Source organism: Antechinus flavipes, chromosome 2 (assembly GCF_016432865.1).
Source record: "Antechinus flavipes isolate AdamAnt ecotype Samford, QLD, Australia chromosome 2, AdamAnt_v2, whole genome shotgun sequence".
Lineage (NCBI taxonomy): Eukaryota > Metazoa > Chordata > Mammalia > Dasyuromorphia > Dasyuridae > Antechinus > Antechinus flavipes.
Genome location: NC_067399.1, coordinates 347,202,521 through 347,219,495, shown reverse-complemented (window position 1 = coordinate 347,219,495; position 16,975 = coordinate 347,202,521). Strand labels below are relative to the sequence as shown.

The 16,975-nt window shown below is 31.9% G+C and overlaps 1 protein-coding gene across 7 annotated transcripts in view; it reads right to left on the bottom strand.

Moving 5' to 3' along the window:
* The window catches only part of PACS2 (phosphofurin acidic cluster sorting protein 2), a 424,977-nt gene that overhangs the window by 126,157 nt on the left and 281,845 nt on the right, over positions 1–16,975 (bottom strand). The gene's annotated exons all lie outside the window — the stretch shown is intronic.

Genomic DNA, 16,975 nt, shown 5'->3' with positions numbered 1-16,975 from the left:
TGCAAAGCTTTTCTCATTTGGGAGAATCTGTTAGGAGCTTATTCTTTATGGACATCATTTTTAAGACTCCCAGGGTCACCTCCAAATTATTGTAAGGCTTTATTAGAAGAAAATGTCCATATAAATTATAAACATTAGATAGAAATGGTACTAAATGAGTACAATTTTAATGGTAAAAATTCACACACACACACACACACACACACACACACACACACACATATATATGTGTGTATATATATATATATATATAGAGAGAGAGAGAGAGAGAGAGAGGTATACAATGCACATATAAACATGTAATAATAATTAGTGAAATTAATTTATTTAAACTGCTGAAATTCCAAAACATTTGCTTAAAAATATTGCTGTTCTATAATAGGACTACAGAGAGTATTTTTATCAAAGATAAGGAAAATATTCAGAGGCAGAAAAAAGCTATAAAGGAAAATAATTACTTCTTAATAATAATAATAATGATAATAATGATAATAATATTCCCTAAGGAATCATAGCAAAAACCAATGCTTTTAAAAATATTTTTTAGGGATTACCAATAAATATTTAAAATTTTTATTTAAAATTTTAAAACCATATCCCATGAAATCCAAACTTGCACATTACTGCCAGATCTTTTCAAGTCACTTAACCCTGATTGCCTCGGCCAAAAAACCCCAAAACATTATGGTTTCTCCCTCTATCCATGAAAACAACTTAACAGACAGTACTCAGGAGTAGTTATATGGCCGAAAAATTTGTCAATTTATGGCCAATATGGGGAAAAACTTCTACAAACTTTGAAAGGCTAATGCTTTTCTAGAAGCAGCAGTAAGAAGGTATTTCTCAGAAAAGTATAAAGCCTGTTGCTGTGTCCATATTGCAAGCCTTTTTATCTTGATAGGACTAGATAGACTAGGATAGAGCTTGTGCTTTACTGGTATAGGTTTGAAGAACAAAGAGTTATTTTCATACTATGATATGAAATAATTTTAGTGAAAGCACTAACAAATTAATTTTCTTATAACTGATAATTAGTAAATACCTTCTCCTTAAAAGAAGAATGTGTCTTCTAATTCTGGTAATATTGTATTAATATCAACATTTATATTTGAACTTTATTGTTACTTCCCTATGATGACTTTATATTTTTATAGTCATGTTTTGGGGATCTCTTTTCCTTAACAATATTCACTTGATATAAATATTCAGATACCATTTGTTCAGTCATTACCCAATGCTTGAATTCAGATTTTTTTTATATTTTGTTATCACACAGAATCTTAATATGAATATTTGAGTACATATTGATTGCTTTTCTTGTTAATAAGTTCTGTTAATAACATCACAGTTTCATTAAGAAAGTTCTGGAATTCAAAATGAAAAGAACATTATTAAATTTTTTTGGTCCAATTTCAAGTTGTTCATAAAAATTCAAACAAATCACATATTGTAAGATAGTAAACTAGCATTTCTTTCTTCTTGTAGACTTTCATACAATCAGTTTCCTTCTCTCCACTCCTCTATTTAGAAGTATTTTATTTTTTACTAATACACATTCTGATTTTGAGTTCCAAATTCTTTTTTTTTCCTTTCTTCTCCTCCACAAGATGGCAAACAATCTGAAAAGGTTCTATGTGTATATTCATATTAAATATATTTCCACATTAGTTATGTTGTGAAAAAATCAGAACAAAAGGAGAAATCCACAAAAAAAAAAAAAAAAAAAACCAAACAAATAAAAATAGTGAAAATAATATGCATCGATCTGTATTTAGAGACCTTAGTTCTTTCTCTGGAAGCGGATAGCATTTTTAAATTTTATCATGAATCTTTTGGAATTTTCTTAGATCACTGCATTGCTGAGAAAAGCTAACTCGATTAAAGTTGATCATATTTTTCTTCCACAATTTCATCTAAAAACTGCCTGTTCATATCCTTTGACCATTTATCAATGACTTGTATTCTTATAAATTTGACTCAATTCTCTACATAGCTGTGAAATGAAGCCTTTATCAGAAACATTTGCTATTAAAATTGTTTCCCAGCCTTTTGCTTTCCTTCTTAGTTGAACTAGTTTTGTTTCTACAAAAACTTTTTAGCTTAATATAATCAAATTATCCATTTTGTAAATTCTTCCTTCTTCATAGATTTGATGGGTAAACTATTCCTTGCTCTCCTATGTTGCTTATGGTATCACCCTTTATGTCTAAATCATGTACCCATTTGGACCTTATCTTGGTATACAGTATGAAATGTTGGGTCTATACCTAGTTTGTGTCCTCTTGTTTTCCAGATTTCCCAGCAGTTACTATTAAATAATAAGTTCTTATCCTAGAAGCTGGAGTCTTTGGTTGTATCAAACAATAATGACTAGTCAATGATTTCTGTGTCTTGTGTACCTCACTTATTCCATATTTTTTAGCCAGTATCAAGTAGTTTAAATGATTGCTACTTAAGTTTTAGATCTGATATGACTTGTCTACCTTCCTTTGCATTTCTTTTCCATTAATTCCCTTGATATTCCTGATCTTTTGTTCTTTCAGATAAATTTTATTTTTTTTTTCAGCTCTATAAAATATTTTTTAGCAGTTTGGTGTGGAACGAAAAAAACAATTTAGGTAGAATTGTAATTTTTATTATATTGGGGTGGTCATGAGCAACTGATATTTTTCTAATTATTTAGAACCTGCTTTACTTGTGTGAAAAGCATTCATATTGTTTTCATAAATAGTTCCTGGATATATCTTGGGAGATAAGACTCCCAAATATTTTATACTGTCTACAATTATTATAAATGGAGTTTCTCTTTCTATCTTCTGCTGCTGGGTTTTGTCAGTAATATAGAGAAATGTCAATGATTTCTGTGGATTAATTTTATATTCTGCAACTCTGCTAAATTTGTTAGTTATTTCAATAAAGGTAGAGTTTTTTTTGTTGATTTTCTAAGTATACCATCACATCATCTATTAAGAGTGATAGTTTTGTTTCCTTATTTCCTATTTTAATTTCTTCAACATCTTTTTCTTCTCTTATTGCTCATATTGAATAACAGTGGTGATACTGGACATCCTTTGTTTCATTCCTGATCTTACTGGGAAAGTTGCTAGCTCATCCCCATTGCATATCATGTTTGCTAATTGTTTTCTAATGATTTTAGATAGACACTGCTTAACATTTTCAGAAAAGCTCCATTTATTTCTATGTTCTCTAATTTTTAAAAATAGGAATGGGTGCTTTTTTTCAAAAGCTTTTTTCAGCATTCATTGAGATAATATCATTTGTTAGTTTAGTTATTGATATGGTAAATGACATTGATAGTTTTTCTAATATTGAACCAGTCCTGCACTCCCAGTATAAATCCAAATTAGTCATAATATATTATTCTGGTGATCAAATACTGCAATTTCTTAGTATTTTATTAATTTTTTTGCATCAATATTCATTAGGGAAATTAGTCTATAATTTTCTTTTTATATTTGGCTCTTTCTGGTTTATGTGTGACATAAAAACAATTTGAAAAGATTTCACCTATTTTTCTAAATGTTTTACATAGTATTAAACTGTTCCTTAAATGTTTCATAGAATTCACTTGTAAATCCATGTGGCCCTGGAGATTTTTTTCCTTAGGCTTGTTTTATTTCATTTTTTTCTAACATGAGGTTAACCAATTTTACTTTATTTTTTGCTGAGACAATTAGGGTTAAGTGACTTGTCCAGAGTCACATGGCTAGAAAATGTCTGAGACCAGATTTGATCTCAGGTTCTCCTGACTTCAGGGCTGGTGCTCTATCTACCTAGCTGCCCCTCTAATTTTACTTTATTTTGTTAATCTGAGCAATTTATATTTTTGTAACTATTTATCCATTTCACTCAGATTGTCAAATTTATTGCTATACAGTTGGTAAGATATAGTTTCTTTCCATATACCTTTTAATTAAATCTATTTTTGCTTTATTTGAGATCAGAATTGCTACTCCTGTTTCTTTTACTTGTAAACAACATATTGTAGGATTCTGGTATTTATTCCACTATGCTATTTGATTCAATTTATTGCTAGCTTAAATGGTCTTCCCCAAACCAAAAAGCACTACTTTATTACTCTGCATGTGCATTTATTCTTTTTACATTTATTCTATAACACACAGACACACAGACACACAAGCAGAATCTGTTAGTATGTAAGCTCCTTGAGGTTAAAGATTATTTTATTCTTTCTATTTATATCCCAGTATTTAGCACAGTGTCTGGCACACAGCTGGCACTTAATAAATACTTGTTGATTAATTAGCTTATACAATTCCTTCCCTCTTTCTCTTGGATTTTGTTAGGAAAATAAAGAAAGGCTAATGATTTTACAGATTTATATTTTTCTACTTTAATGAAGGTAGTGTCTTAATTTTTTATAGAGTCTTAGCATGTCATCATTATCTCCCAATATACTAAGTTGTTCAGTAGAAGTGAGCCTCATTGAAGGGAGGGTTTATTTTTATTTTTGTCTCTGCATTCCTGGTATCTGAAATTTTTTTTTTTTGGGGGGACAGGGAGGCCAGAGGTATAAATAAATAATTTTATTGGTACAGGTTGTACCTGAATTAAAAATTTCTTCTACAAATGTATGTCACCACATTCTTGCAACTTCTGAGTCCAAAGACAGTTCTATCCATTATATCTTGTTGTTGCTTGCATGGCAGAAAGTAGCTGCTTAATAAGACTGATGAGAAAAAATACTGAGAAAGCTCACAGTATTTCTCTGTTACAACTAATGCTAATTTTTGGTTTTAAATACTTGACTAAAAATTTAACATGGATAATTACTTTGATCTACTAAACTTATTTAATAAAGATTTATACTTAACACATAATTTTAATACTATCAGATTTTAAAAGAATTTTCCTTTTAAGTTCATTTTGGGATTATTTCATTTTTCCATTATTATTCATTTTCTTGTGGTATGATTAAAGAGAGGCTGGGTATGATAGTGGATGTGAATCAGAAGTACCCAAGTTCAAGCTCTGATGTATACTGGCTGTGTTAATGGATGAATCACTTAATTTCTCAATCTCACTAGGCTAGTATTATTGCTAGTATAAGATAAACTGCCAATCTGTATCAATGCAAGAAGTTTCCTTTCCAAGGGTTCTTCAGACCAAATGAAATCAAAGGTGAAAATTTAAATTCTATTTGCCAATATGAAAGAGGCAGTTTAATTTTTCCATTTTTGAATAATGAGATTTTCAAAAGATTATTAAAACCCATTTGTTTCTTCTTCAGAAAATTGCAATATGTCTTTTAATCAGTTATCATTTATCCAGTGATTAGAATAATAGTTTACAGATTCATTAGGAGTTATAACTCTGACATTTAAACATTTCCTTATATATTTTAGAAGGCAAGTTTTTTTATTTATTTTTTATTAAAGCTTTTTATTTACAAAACATGGGTAATTGTAATGGGCTGAGGCTTGAGTTGATGGACTGAGGTCCCAAGCACATGAGACTAAATAGTAATTGGACCATACTCTATTAATATATATGCTTGGAGAAAGAATGGCCCCGCCCACTCTTTGTGCAAGTCCTGATGTGTTGTATAGGAAATGACATTTTTGGTGGGTGGAGGCAGGGGAGTGGAAAAGGGAAGCGGAAAGAGAGACTACTGGCTGGCATCTTGTCACAGCTGTTCGTATTGCTATCCCGACTGCCCTTCACCTCCGACCCCGCTCTGCAAACTGGCTTCCTGTCGCAGCTGCCCACATTGCTATCGTAATCCTTCTTCACCTCTACTGAGAATAAAGATTGAAGATTTTCCCCTTAACCTGAATTCCTGACTCCGGCTGATTTTAAATACACAGTCATCACAGGTAATTTTTCAACATTGACTTTTGCAAAGCCTTCTGTTTCAAATTATCCCTTACTTCCTCCCACCCCCTTTCCTAGATGGCAGGTAGTCCAATGCATGTTAAACATGTTAAAATATATGTTAACGCTCATATATGTATACATATTTATATAGTTATCTTGTTGTAAGAAGGCAAGTTTTTATTACGTTTGCCATTAGTATATCTGCCCCCACTTTTTCCAAATACATATCTTTATCATACAAAAGTAGTTACAACAAAATGATTGTCTTTCTACTTTAAAGTCATTTTATAGGCTGAATCTAAAAATATTAGTCCCAAGATGGAGCTAAGAGATGAGTAAAGATAGGGACTCACCCAAGTGCTACCAAATTCTCTTACAAATAATGTTAAAATTATGCCTCAAATCAAATTTTGGAATGGTACAATCAACAAAAGATCAAGGCAAAATAGTTTTCCAGGTCAGAAAAAGTTAAAAAGTTTCAGGAAAGGTCTCTCCCAAGGGGATGGGGAGATGAGGAAGTTGAACCTGGAGCCCTAGCACAGACTGAACAATGTACACCATCCCAGGTACCAGCAGCAGGACCCAGGAGGCAGTTTCCTAGCAACATCTTCAGGAGCCCTCAACCCACAGATGGTAAGAGAGAAAGATAACTAGTCAGAAAGAAATTACAGGGGACCCTCTGTTGGCAACGGGTGCAAGAATCTGTCATACTGCAGTTCCAGATCTAAGAGAAATACTAAATTACTAGTACTTGAAACTGCAGGAGATGCGAGGGCCCTGGTCTACCAGGGGAGAGTAGAGTGTTTGTGGTTGCTCAAAGGCCAAAGCACAAGCCAAGAGACCAAAGTCCAAACCTCTCATTTGAGCATACCATCTTGGAAGAAATGAAAAACTACAGACTCCTAGCTCTGAAATAGCAGCAAGAAAGATCTAGAGCTTGGGACTATGTGCCTATACTCTGGGAGGAGAGCCTGAATGTAACATGAAGTCAATATATAAGCTGGAAAAATCAGCAAACAACCAAAGAAGAAATTGGTCATAAAAAGTTACTATGGTGACAAGGAAGATTAAGACAAACTCAAGAGATGACAATATGATACAGCTACATGGAAAGCTTCAAAGAAAAATGTTAATAGGTTATAGGCCTAAAAAGAATTCTTGGAAGAGGTTTTTTTAAAAAAAATTTTTTTAAAAATTAAATAAGGGAAATATGAGAAAAAGTGAGAAAAGAAATGAGAGTGATGCAAGAAAATTATGAAAAAAGAGTTGATAGATTGGAAAAAGAGACAGAAAAAAGAAATATCTTTAAAAAACTGAATTAGCCTGAATTAACTGATTAAAAGGGGCACAAAAATTCACTGAAAAGAACTGCTTAAAAAGCAGAATTGGTCAAATAGCAAAGCGGGTACAAAATTCACTGAAAAAAAGAACTCCTTAAAAATTAGAACTGGTGAAACAGTAAAGAGATATGGTACTAATGCTTACTAAAGAAAATGATTCCTTACAAATTGGGCAAATTAAGTTTATAACTCCACAAGATATCAAGAAATAGACAAAAAAGTCAAAAAATGAAAAAAAAAGTGAAATACCTCATTGAAAGAACTGACCTGGAAAATAGCTCCAAGAAAAAACTAAAGAATTCTTGGATTATTTAAAAGCTAAGATTTTTAAAAGAGCATAAACATATTTCAGGAAATTATTAAAAAACAAAACAAAACAACTGCCCTGATATCTGAGAATCAGAGGATAAAATAGAAATTGAAATAATCCACTGATCACCTTCTGAAAGACACATTCAAATGAAACATCTCCCAGGAATTATGGCTAAATTCCAGAGCTCCCTGGAGAAAACCCTGTAAAGAGCCAGAAAGAAACAATTCAAATATAGATAACATAAGATCTTAGCATTTTCTATGTTAAAGGATCTAAAGCCTTAGAATGTGAGATTCTGGAGGGCAAAGGAGCTAGAATTATAATCAAGAATCACCTCCCCAATAAAACTGAGTGTAATCCTTCATAGGAAAAAATGGATATTCAATGAAATAACGTAGTTTTAAATAATCCTGATGAAAAGACAAATCTGACTTTCAAATACAAGACTAATAGGAAGCATAAACAAGTAAACTGTGAAAGAGAAATAATAAAATGATTCAATAAGATTAAACTTTTTACATTCCTACTTTTAACTACTAAAAATTTTATCATTATTAAAATAGTTAAAAGAATTACACATAGACAGAGGGCACAGAAGTCAGCTGATTATGATGGGATGATTTTTAAAAACAAAATAAAATAAAGGGATAAGAAAGAGTGATAGATTGGGAGATAGTGAAAGGGAAAAATACGGGGTAAATTGTCTGACAAAAGAATCATGAAAGAAAAAGCTTTTACAGTGGAGGGGAAGATGGGAAGTGGCAGATAATGTTTGAATCTTACTCCCATTGGAGCTGGCTCAAATAGGGAATTACAAATAGGGAATACACATTCAGATAGATATAGAAATCTATCTTGGCCTATATATAAGGAAATATGAAAGGAGGGGGATGAGAGAAGGCAGGATGATAGAAGGAAGGGCAGATTAGGGGAGGTAGTGGTCAGAAGCAAAACAGATTTTTGGGGAGGGAGAGGGTAAAAATTGGGATGGAAAGAAAAAACAGTAATCAAAACTGTGAATATGAATAGGATAAATTCACCCATGAAACAGAGGCAGAAAGAAAAGTGAATTAAAAACCAGAATCTGACACTATGTTGTTTGTAAGAAAGACAGCTGAAACAGACATAGAATATATGTTGAGAACCAGGTATAGAACAACAGCCCACACCATATACCAAGATGTACTCAAAATGGGTATACGATTTAGACATAACAGGTGATATTTTAATTAGTAGAACATGAAATTACTCTTGCCTCTCGGATCTATTAATGAAGAGAGAATTTATGACTAATCAAATGATAAGAGGGCACTAAGAGACATTAAATAATTTTGATTATATAAAATTAAAGTTTTTGTACAAACAAAACAAATGCAGTGAAGATTAGAAGGAAAGAAAAAAACTGGGAAAAAATTTTATAGCAAATTTCTTTACTAAAGATCTTATCTTTCAAATAGAGAAATGAGTCAAAACAATAAGATTATGAGATATTTCCCAAGTTGATAAATGGTCAAAGAATATGAAAAGGCAGTTTTCAGAAAAAGAAATCAATTAGCTACAGTCATAGGGAAAAAATGGTCCATTTTATGACTGCGAATACAAATTAAAACAACTCTGAGACTCTACCTCATATCTAACAGATTGGATAATATGTCAGAAAAGGAAAATGACAAATGTTGAAAGAGATGTGAGAAAATTGGAACATTAATTAGTGGAATTGTGAACAAATCCAACAATTCTGGAAAGCAATTTGGTCAGAAGCAAAACAGACTTTTGCTTTGCATATTCTTTGACCCAGTAATATCACTATTAGATTTGTATTCCAAAGAAATGAGAGAGAGAGAGAGAGAGAGAGAGAGAGAGAGAGAAAGAAAGAAAGAAAGAAAGGAAGGGAGAAAAAGAAAGAAAAAGGGAGGGAGAGGGAGAAAGAAAAAGGTTTATATGTACAAAAATATTTATAGCAGCTGTTTTTGTGGATGCAAAGAACTGGAAATTGAGGGGATGCCTACCCACTGGGATATGGCAGAACAAGTTGTGATATATGATTGAGATGTAATACTATTGTGCTATAAGAAATAAAAAGCAGGACTGGTTGCAGAAAAACTTGGAAAGACTTACATGGATCGATACAAAGTGAAGTAAATAGAACCAGGAGAACATTTTACATAATAACAATTTCCTTTGCTTTAATCTTTTCAATATTTTAAAACATCATTATGGATAAGTTTCTTATTCCGTGGGAATTCACTGGCTCAATACTGTGCAAGATATTTTTATTTTTTCCTATCAAATTACTCATTTTTTCAAGAACATCTGTTTAATTGAGGATGAATCTTTTCCCCAGTTTTTATTTTCCATAATATTATGAAACACTAAAATTTTGGGTGTCTGGTGTAACTACTCAAATTTCTTTCTTTCTCGCTTCTCTTTTGCCTAAAATCAAAAATGATATTTGTTTTGAGTTTTAGGAGTTGTCAGTTTTTTTTTCTTGCTTTGCTCCTTGATATTATTGCCTGATTATTTCCATATAAATTTTCACTGTGACTTTGGTTCTAATACATAAATTTCTTGGTATTTTAACTTGTACCGTATTAAATAGATGAAGTAATTTGGCAAATTGTCATTTCTATTATGTGAACATAATATAGCTATGAACAATCGATAGCCCTCCAATTTTTTGTTTCTTCTTTATTTTGGCCAACAAAATTTTATTTCTATGTAGCTCAATTTCCAAATATTTAATGGTTTTTGCTTTTAATGCAGATGGACTAAAAAATGTTATTTGTTCTTGCTCTTAATTACTAGTAAATGAGAATTTTAATTTTTTTTGAGGGTGCTAGGTTAATTTTTTATCTTGTAGCTTTGATAAACTCAATTTTGTGGCTGAAATGGTATTAATTTTTTGATAGGTCATCACATCATCCCCCATGAAAATGATGATATGATTTCTTTTCTAATACTGATCCCTCTAATATGCTTTTTTTCTGACTAATGGCAATTGTTAGAATTTCCAATATTATGTCAAATAAAAGTGATGAGAGTTGACATTCTTGTTTTCTCTATCTTTTTTAGTGCTTCTCCATTGTAAATTATGCTGGATCTTACCTTAAAATACTTTTTATTGGTCTGAAGAAAAAAAATTTCATGTGTATGCTTTTGGTGAGTATGGACAGAGGGTAAAAATTATCCTCCTAACAACAGCAACAACAATCACCACCACCACTTTCTGAATCATGGTCCAGGTTGATATTGAAAAGAATGAGGTAGTTCATTAGGGATTTGATTGGGCTTTGATGTCCTTATTGCATGTACTAATAGACATATCAAACCAAATGCCAAAGTAGAGAAAAAAAAAATAAGGGTTTACTATTTGTGCCTGTTTGTGGATAATAAATATTGAATATCTCTTTCAAAGTTGATTTTTAGTTCTCATCCTTCTTAACTTTGGCTGTGTTTCTCATTGTTGACAATCTCACATGTACTGGATATTCTCTATTTGAGTTTTCATGACACTATTGTTGACTGGTTCTTTCCATGACCAATTCTCAGGCTCCTTTCCTGGTTCATCATCTCTATCATGCCCTGCTAATTGTGGGTATTCTGTTGTCATGTCTTAGTGATTCTATTTCCAGAAGCCTTCTCACATTGTTCCCCCTTTTACTATTCACATGGTCCCATCATCACCCATCTGAATTATTGTACTAGCCTTTCAAATGATCTCTTTGTTATAAGTCTCTCTTTATTCTAATCCATTCTTCACATAAATGCCAAAGTAGATTTTCTTTGAAAGTAGATATGTATTTTCCTAAAGTCTTGGATTTCTTTTAGAATAAAATAAAAACTTGTCTTCTGAATTTAAAAAACTCTTCATAATATAGCCCCAACCTAGCTTTTCAAGGAAATTATATTTCCCTTTTCATATTCTATGGTTCATCCAAACTGGTTTTCTTTTTATTCTTTACATGTGATATTCCATCTTCCCTGTCTAGGTCTTTAGAACAGTCATCCTCAAAGGATGAAATTGTATTCTCTCATCTCTTCGTTCAAGACACATATTAAAAGCTATTTTTCATAAAAAAACTTTTTCTTATCACCCCAACTGCTAGTGTTGTTATTCAGAAATCTAAGTGTGTCCTATTCTTCATGATCCTATGGACCATAAGTCCATGAGATTTCTTGGCAAAGATACTAGAGTAATTTTCCATCTTCTTCTCCAGTGAATTAAGGTAAAGAGAAGTTAGGTGACTTGCCCAAAATCAAACAGCTAGTGTCTACATTTTGAACTCAGGTTTTCCTATTTCCAGGCTTAGTACTTTATACATTGAGCCAAGTAGGTGCTTAAACTGCTAATAGTTCATCCCTGATTATCTTATATTTATTTCACTTTTATTTATCCATATTTATTTTACATATACTTTCCTTTGATAGAATATAAGGTTCTTGAAAGCAGAGCTAGTTTCATTCTCTGTATGTGTAATCTAGTACTTGACAAAGTAAGATCTGCTGATTGAATGATTGGTTGAATGTCTCCAAAACTGATAGGCTCAGGTCAGTAGGTAATTAATGAGTGGGTGTATAGGAGGGAAGGGGTCGTGCAAAACTCCTGCACTTTCACAACTAACTCAGGCTAAAAGCTAGCAGAGGATGGATGGAGGTACTTAGGTGGAAAACAATTCAGATTGTTGTCTCTCGTATTTAATCTCTCCTCAAACCCCGAGATGATGTCTTAACTTCTGTTTTGTGTTCCCCTTTCTTAATTATTCTCCTTGGAAGAAGATGGAGGGTGGGTAAAGTGTCATGATTGGTGAAGAGTTAATGGCTTTCTTGGCTTTCTCACTGGGAAGATATGTTACCTTAAGTGTTCTGGCTATTAATTTTACAAAGATCTCTTTGGTCAAATTAAGGTAATTTTATTCTGAGTTTCTCAGCATTTATAATTTATGTGGCTTGTTTTTTTTCAAAGAACTTTTTAAAAACTCTTGATCATGTAACTTTCATTATTGATAAGATTTGTTTTCTATAAACTTCCTAATAAAACTAACTTAATCATAATAATTTTTTGAAAATATAAACATCTTAAGAATTCTTTATATTGTTATATTTTACTATTTTATGTTAACATTCACCAATCATTTAGCTTACACTTTCAGTTTTCTGCTTCCTCTTTCATAGATTTGAGTACCAGGGCATAATTATCTGATGGGAAAATCTGGTAAATTGATCTTTTTTCAATTTCTGCAAAGAATTTATGTAATGAAGAAGTAATTTGTTAAAGTATTTGACAGAATTTGCTGGTAAATGAATTTATGTCAATGTTTTTATTTTCTTAAAGTTCAATTGAGATTTGTTCAATTTCTCTTCTGAGACTGGTTAGTTTATTTATTTATTAACATCTTGATGTTCTGCCTATTTTATATTTTTGTAATTATTCATCCATTTCATTTAAGTTTTTGGTTTTATTAGTCACCTAATTGTGTACAATAAGTATTACAAAATGGAAAGATTGCCGAGATTTAAGTAAAAAAGATGAGAAAACATTGACTCTGAAAATTACCACCTGTGTTAATAAAGCTGAATCATTCAATTCCTCTGAACTTTGAATTAGGAATAAAATAACTCTAACATCTAAATAATAGGTGTTATCATAAGATTAGAATGAGATGATGTGTATGAAGAACTGTGCAATCTTTAAAACACCAGATAAACAAATGTAGTCACATCATTATTAGATTAGATAATTTTCTTTATTTCTTCTCCTTCAGGCATGAATTTAAAAATTCTTTTAAAATTCTTTTTTTTTTTCTCTGCCTTAAAAAAACGGAATGCTTAATTGTTTTAATTGGCCTTTTCAAAAGGCAGCTCTTAGTTTTCTAGATTTTATAGTCATTTGTTTTCCACTTATTGATTACTTCTTTGATTTTCAGAATTCTGTACTTGTTTGTGAATATTTAATTGTTTCTAGTTTCTTTTTAGATACATACACTATTTTTCTTCACTTTCTAATTTTTGACTCGGCATTGTATTTTATTCTTCCAAATACATGTAAAGATAGCTTTCAACATTCACCTTTGCAAAACTTTGTGCTCCAAATTTTTCTTTATCCCTTGTCTCCTTCCCCCTTCTCAAGAAAGCAAGCAATCTGATATAGGTTAAACATGTGCAATTCTTCTAAATATATTTCCATATCTGTCATGCTATACAAGAAAAATCAGATCAAAAGGGAAAAAATAAGAGAGAGAAGAATCAAACAAGCAAACAACAACAACAAAGGTGAAAATAACCATGCTTTGATCCTCGTTCAGTATACATAGTTTTCTTTCTGGATATAGATGGCTCTTTCTATCATAAGTCTATTACAATTGCCTTGAAGGACTTCATTGTTAAAAAGAGCCAAATCCATTACAATTGATCATTACATAATCTTGTTGTTGCTGTGTACAATGTTCTCTTGGTTCTACTCACCTCGCTTAGTGTGAGTTCATGTAAGTCTTCCAGACTTTTCTGAAATTAGCCTGCTCATCATTTCATATAGAACAATAATATTTCATTACATTCATAATTTATTCAACCATTCTCCAAATAATGGATATCTACACTCAGTTCCCAGTTCCTTGCCACTACAAAAAAGGCTGCTACAAACATTTTTGCATGTGTGGATCCCTTTTGTTCTTTTATGATCTCTTGATAGGATACAGACCCTAGTTAGCTTTTCTCTCTTTTTGTTAACATAAGTGTCCACAGAGAAAAAATTTCCTTTAAGGACCACTTCTGGCATGTTGCCTCATTCTATTTAAACAATTATTAATTTCTATAATTTATCCTTTGACATAAATTATTTAGGACAACTATCTAAAAGCATGTATTACTTGTTCATATTTACTCTATCAATGATTTTTATTGCATTATAATCTGTCAAGGATATGTTTAAAACTGAGGACTTCAACTGTAGTGTTCTTCTTTTCTAAAATATGATAGTTCTCTGAGAGCAGCTTTCTCGGGGAGCTTCTAGAGGCAACCTTAGTTTCAGTTCAGTGTAATAATCACCTCAAATGCAGCCAGCTGTTAAAAGTACAGTCCTTTAATGTGTCTTCCAAAATAGACGGGTTAGCCTTTTTTGGTTCCGAGAGCTCTCGTTGCTAGTCTTTTGCCTCTGTCAGCCTCAGCCTCTCCTCTTCCGAATCCTTCGTTCTCAATCTGCCAAAAGTCTCTAATGCTTGTCCTTTTATATGCTCTTTTAGAGGTATGAACTCAAAGATTGACTCCTCCTCCGAGAATGGGATTGTGGGTCCCTGACTTGTGATTCTCCCGGACTTGTGAACTCTAATGTGTGAGCTAATGTGTGAACTCTCAAAGGTGTAAACTTAAGTACATAAGCATTGTTTCTATCGATTCCAGTGAGTTAATACTTTGTAAGGAATTGACATTCAGCAATTGTAAATTCTTTATACTCTACAATATTTTCATGTTTGTAATGAAATAAAAGTAATATAATAGTGAAAAGTAGTTAACATTAATTAAAAGTTTTAATTCAATAATCAAGCTCATATCTAGCTTTTTAATTTAGATTCAGATGTAATTCAGGTTAGATACATCATTTTCCTTATTTAACTGTGTAAGTTTTGTCTAAGTCTAAAAAAGGCAATAAACAATATCAATCTTAAATCTATTCCATGCTTTAATTTTCTTTATTTAGATATATGCTAATCAATACATAAATGTAATATTGATCCTTTCATATTCTAAATAATCTTTAAGTACAATGAGGTGTTACTGCTTTTCTCTTTTAATTGTATGTACATTTATGTTTGCCTTGCCTGAAAGCACGGATCCCTATCTGTTTTTATTTGACTAAGACAGAATAAATTCTACTCCAACACTTCATTATTAATTCTATAAAAATGTTTGCATATTGAAGGGCTTCTTGTACACGGAAAATTGCTGAGTTTTGTTTTCTAATTCATTTTGTCATTCTTTTTTATGTATGAATTCAATCCCATTCACATTCATAGTTATGATTGTTTGTTTTCCCTCTCTCCAACTCAAGTAGGGATTGTTTCATTCTTTGTTCTTATATCTCAGTGCCTAGCACAGTGAATATCACGTAGTAGGCATTAAAAAATGTATGAGACTGATTATGATATTTTTTATTTTCTAAGAGAAAAAGACAAAAATTAGTAGTAGGTTTCTGTCGTTTCCCTAGTTGGAACAATCTGAGCCTAGTTTTTTTCCAAGTAGAACAAATGATACACTGATAATATTTAACTATGTACTGATAATGGTTGAAGCAGGTAGGGAGCCAATGTAAGGAGAACTGGATGTGGATTCAGGAAGATTTAAATTTAAACCCAGTTATAGATACTTTCTAGCTGTGTGACTCTGAGCAAGTCACTTAACTTCTCTTAGCTTCAGTTTCCTCATCTATAAAGTGTGGATAATAAAATACCTAATGGTACTCTAAAATACTCTATGAAAACTAGTATTATCATTATCATCATCAACATCAACCCATCTTTTCAACCTTATCTATCACAATTCCCTTATGTTTGAAACTTTTCTGCTCCAGCCAAGACAGCAAACTCAAAGTTGCTGAAATCTATCTTATACTTTTTCTCTCCTTATCTTAGCTAACATTATTTCCTTGACCAAAAAAGTACTTCCCATTATTTTCCGATGATCAAAATACTATCTATTGTGGTTTTGTTTCTTTAAACATTCCTAAAATGTTTAAACTTGGTCATTTTATTGGGAAAATAATTTTTTTCTTATGAACTTAAATAGCATTTATTATCTACATTCCATTTATTCTTTGTAAGCTCTTTTAGGGTAGGAATCAACTTCTTTGCTTGTATTTTTATCTCTAGTGCATAACAAAGCACCCTAAAATATAATAAATGCACTATCTTATTATTTACTCCCTTAAATTATTTTCATTATTTTATAAAACATTGTAGAGGGCCACAGATAGTGGATAAAGTACAACACCCTTCAGCCCAGAGGACATCTGCTGACAATGTCTGGTTTGGCCCCCCAATCTCCCTTTGATGTTTTCACCCTTCCTGAGAAGTCAAGGAGGGCATGATCACCCTTCCTGAGAAGTCAAAGAGGGCATGACCACCTGTATTCTACTTGAAGCAAGGGATAACAGTAAGAGGAATTTACATATCAATAGCAGGGTGCTTATAGTTAACACATGTCCAATGTGCTGTGGTGATGTAATGCTACCATAGTTAGCACTTGCAGTATGCTGTAATGCTATGGTGATATAATGGTTCTATAGTTGGCACATGCTCAGTGTGTTGCAGTGATGTAATCATACTAAGGTACTTAAGGCCTGAAAGGACTTGAAATAAATGGACCATCCTCGTGGGTCTCCTGCCTTCATCACTCTTCCATTAAGACCAAAGACTTGGGCTGGTCCTGAGATCCCCCGGAGAGCTAGTTCAAACAGTATATTTTGACACCC